General features: G+C 47.3%; 1 pseudogene; it reads right to left on the bottom strand.

Annotated features, from left to right (window-relative positions):
• Nucleotides 1-2,281: 2,281 nt before the first annotated feature.
• LOC142454203 (metaxin-1 pseudogene) lies at nucleotides 2,282-3,133 on the bottom strand (annotated as a pseudogene).
• Nucleotides 3,134-4,761: the final 1,628 nt, after the last annotated feature.

The following is a 4,761-nucleotide window of genomic DNA, read 5'->3' as shown; positions in this document are numbered from 1 at the left end:
TCTCAGCTGGAAGGACCCCACCGAGGAGGAGCTTTTCCGGGCCTCCTTGGCACTCCCCTGCCTTATGTTTCTACTACCAGTTTCTTGGCTCTGAAGTCTGGATGGCATGGACTACTACCTATGTCTCTGTGTTTGTTTCTTTAATGTCTGTTTTTGACACCAACCTCCATGAGTCCAGGCACAGCCAGGGCTTTATTCCATCTGTACCCCCAATGTGTAGCACAAGCTTATCCAGTGGAGGCACTAGTTGAACAGAATTATTTCGACAACCAAGAAAACAGCCGGCCCGGGTCTCAATGCATTCCTCCTGTTATGTCTTCCTGTAAGATGTGGCCTTTAACCAACAAGGCTCAAACAACTCCTCGCTCCCAAGCAGGCCCCAAACTCAAAGCTCAGCGAGGGTGACTCCAAAGTATGGCTCCCAAAGGGGGCAGAGGAGAACCCCATCTGAACAAAGGTGCACCTTCCAGAAAATTCCCAAGAAAAGAAAGAAAAATGCAGTCACGAGTGGAAAACCGTGGGTATCTCTGCTTGGGAAGACGCTTAATGGAGATGAAGTCTCATACCATACTTGGAACCCTGGTTGTTTACCTTCTCCCATCAGGAGGAATTCCCCAAAGTTTTCATCACATTCCACAACCAGGAAGATTCCTAAGAGGTTAGCTGGCCCCTCTGTGCCCCAGAGGGTGTGGCATTGTTTAGCCAGCAGTGCTCCCTGAACTTCGAACTGCTCCTGCTCCAGCTCCCCCGGGAGACCAAACACTTCAAAGCTGTTTGGAGACTTTAGTCTTAGGAACACAAACAAAGCGTTTCATTCTGAGTCCCTGACCCTTTCTCAAGATAGCAGGCATGTTGCCGAAGCTCCTATCCATTTCTCAGAAGGTCTTGCAAAGGCAGACAGGACTGGGATTCCTAAGACCAGTTCGTCTGGATTTACTTATTCTTTTCGATCTCTCACTAGATTTAAATAGTGTTAGGTACTGAATTGTGGTCTTCCCAAACAGGTGCTGGGATCCTCGCCCCTATATCTGTGGACGAAACCTTGTTTGGACATAAGATGTCTTTGTTATGTTCCTTAACCAGATCCAAGTAGAACAATTCTGACTTACAGCGACCCCATAAGACAGAGTGTAAGTGCTCCCATGGGCTTCAGAATCTAAATCTTTAAAAAAATCATTTTACTAGGGGCTCGTACAACTCTTATCACAATCCTTACAACTGAATCAGGCATGTTGTGCATATGCTGCCCTTGTTCATGTCTAGACATTTACTTTCTATTCAGCCCTTGGTGTCAGCTCTCTGCCCCTTCCTAGCCCCCCCTCTGCCCCACCCTCATAACCCCCTGCTAGATTGCACATTGTTGTTATTTTCACCTCTCACACCGACGGCTGTCTCCCTTCCCCCATGTTTTCTGTTGTTCTTCCCCCTGTAGAGGGGTGTGTGGTTATGTGTCGATCATTGTGTACAGAGGTATAGAAAGGGACGGGAGCTCACAAAACACAGAACGCAGGAACAGGAGTGGGAAGAGTGCTACCTGAAGGGTAGGGGGAAGAGGGGGAGGGAAAGGGAGAAAGGGGGAACTGATCTCAATGATCAACAATTCACACTAAGTTACAAAGATAGTACAGCCAAGTCCTACATGCCCTTCAACTGTGTTGTTCCACTGGTCATATCTTATATAATGATAACATAAGATCAAACCAGGAAATTGACTTTGGCATGATGTGTGTTTATTCACAGTGCTGTCATTTTATTTCGAATGTGTGTGAATTTGTGTGACCACAATTGCAGTCAAAAGACAGACCTATCCCTCAAGCGCTTTTCTTCTGTTTGAAGGTTGTTGTTGTTGTTGTTTGCTGTTCTGGGCTCTCTGAGTTTCCATATAAATTTCAGAATCAATTTTACCAACTTCTACCAAAAAAATCAGCTGGAATTTTGACAGGGTTTACATTGATCTAGAAATTAATTTGGATAGTGTGGCCATCTTAAAAATACTAATCTTGTACTATATGAACCTAGGATATGCCATTTATTTGGGTCTTCCTGGGTATATTTCAACATTTGTTTTCTCGGAGTATATGTTTTACGTTTGTTACATTTATTTCTACAATTTTTACTCTTCTTTCTTTCTTTTTATTTCTTTTTCTTTTTCCAGTCCGTGAGCAAGTTGATTCTGAGGTGCGGTGCCCCACTTCTGGCTGTGCTGACACAGTGGGGTGGGGGCATACCACCTCTGGAATGCATGACAGTAGAAAATTCAGTCCTGGGGGGTGAGGAAGACTTATTCCTCTTCATCCTCCTCAGGCATGCCCAGGGCTCGGGGCCCTGCAGATGGAGCTGGCGCTGCCTGCTGGATGGAGACAATGCCGCTGAGCAGGGCACAGCCCACCTGGTAGGGCTCCTCCTCGGTGTCTGGGCCTGGACGTGGGGGTGGCGTCTCAGCTCCTTCCCAGAGGAAGTAGAGGCTGAGGGTGTGGCTACAGTAAGCACAGAGGTTGTGCAGCCCCCGGAGGTGGGCCTGTAGCTTCCTGCTGGACAGCTGGGTCTGTAGCAACTGGGTCTGTAGCAACAGGGCCAAGCAGCTACAGACAAAGGTGTCCAGGGAGGCGGGGACATCTCCAAAGAAGAATTTCTGAGAACCCAGGCGCTGCGAGAGAAGGGTCAGGCACTCCTGAGCTTCTTGGTACAGCGCCTTGTCCAGCTCTGCCTCCTTCTCCGGCCGGGGTTCCCCACGCAGCAGCTGCGGCCCGCCAGGAAGAAGTTGAGAGGAAAGGGCATCGGCTCTGCGTACCACTTCCGGGTCACTTCCCATAGTTCTTGGCGTCTACCCAAAAATGTATGTATCAGCACCGGAAGCAGCTTCTCTCCCAAGAGGGACATGAAGGCCTGGGTGACTGCCCTCTGCGGGCTGGCAGGTCGTAGTCGGCATGGCACTTCTCTTTCTGAAGGAGGGCGATGATCTTGTGTGGTGTTGTGATCTCTCCGCGACTGGTGCCTGAAGGGCCCCGCCAGGGGTTGGTGATCGTGTGCACCTTGAGTGCAGCGCCAGTGAGTCTGGCATAGGTCAGCACGGTCAGGCTGTCCAGGAACGGCAGCCCCCAGCCCCGCAGAAGAGCTACGTGGGTGCCGCCATCTTGCCGGCCCTCTCACAATTTTCACTCTTCTTGACTGTGTTTACATGGCACTGTTTACTTCATTTCATTTTCAATTTGTTCATTGGAAGCATACACAATTGATTTTTGTATTTTGATCTGATACCCAACGACCTTGTTAGATTGCTTTATTCATTCGAATAGTTTTTCACTCTTGTTACTTTTTTATATATAATAAGATCAGAGCATCTGCAAAAAAGGAGAGATTTATTTTCTTCTTTTCTATCTGGATGCCTTTTATTACTTTCTCTTGTCTAATTGCCTTGGCTGGAGCTTTCAGCACAATGCGGAAAATAATTGGAAAGAGTGGGACTCCTGGTCTCAGAGGAAAAGCATGCAGCCTTTCACCATTAAGTAGGATGTTAGTTGTGTGCTTTTCACTGGAGCACTTTATGAGATTGAGGCCATTCTTCTTTATATCTCGTCCATTCATAGTCTTTAACTTTGCCCGCTGCTTTCTCCATGTCTACTGAGACAATTGTGTGGTTGTGGTCCTTCGCCTATCGGTGTGATGATGTGCATTTGTTTCCACTGTCTTCTCTCTCGGTTAATCAGATGGCAGTTGACTGCTACTACTTTATAGGTGAATTCACAAATCCTTTCCCCTGTTCATTCTGTTCTGCTGGTGATTGCATGCCTGGAGTAAAATATTGCTGTATTTCTTTCCCTTTGGTTCTTTACCATATGTTGTGTTAGTCTGGGTACTTTAGAGAAACAAATCCACAGAAACTCATGCAGAAGAGAGAGTTTTACATAAAGGGTAAGTGCACATCAAGAAAACATCCCAACTCAGTGCTGCCCAAGCCCACAAGTCCAACATTGACCCATATGTCCAATACCAATCCACAAAGTCCTCCTCCATCTCACAAAACACACACAATGATGCCGACTACAGGGGGGAAACTGAATCAATAAATATGTAAGCATCTCAGTGCTGGCAGGGGTCTCCACACAGCTCCTCAAGCACCCAGGGCTGCATCAGGGTAGGTCCATGCAGCTTCTCCTTAGGGATGTCTTGCAGGAAGTGAGCCTTGTCAGCTGAAGCAGGGAACTGGCTAAGGCAGCTGCACCCTGGTTCGACCATCAGAAAGCAAGAGACCCAAGAACTCGAAAGGCGAGGCTCACCGAGCCATGTACCCCTCCACCCTTCAATTAACCCCACATGTGTTTATTGGCCAGGTTGGCACAATAAACTACCGCATGTCTTGGCTGACATATTTTTTTCCATTTGTTCAAGTGTGCTCATAATTCCTCATTTAAGCATTTTCATGATGGCTGCTTTAAAATCGTTTCCGATAAGTCTAACATCTGTCTCATCTTGGTTGATGGTCTCTTGTCATTCGAGTTACTTAATGTGGCTCTGCTAGCAATCGTCTCTGTGGTTCCTGCCAACGACTGAGTGGCTATATAGAACTTTGACCAGAAGGCTGATCAATCTTGCCATCCTGTTGGGCTTAAAATGAGCCATCTCAGAAGCAGGAACTGGTTTACTTGACTACTATAAAAAAAAAGAGCCTGTGGACTGAATCTCCTCAATGCAAGAGAGAACGCCGTGGCATTCCAGGAGTGGTAGAGGAACAGCAGCTGTAGCACCCAGAGCAAGAGTGCC

The sequence above is a fragment of the Tenrec ecaudatus genome, chromosome 8, assembly GCF_050624435.1.
Source record: "Tenrec ecaudatus isolate mTenEca1 chromosome 8, mTenEca1.hap1, whole genome shotgun sequence".
Taxonomy (NCBI): Eukaryota; Metazoa; Chordata; class Mammalia; order Afrosoricida; family Tenrecidae; genus Tenrec; species Tenrec ecaudatus.
Note: the sequence above shows the minus strand (reverse complement) of the source record. Positions and strands in the feature narration are given on the sequence as shown.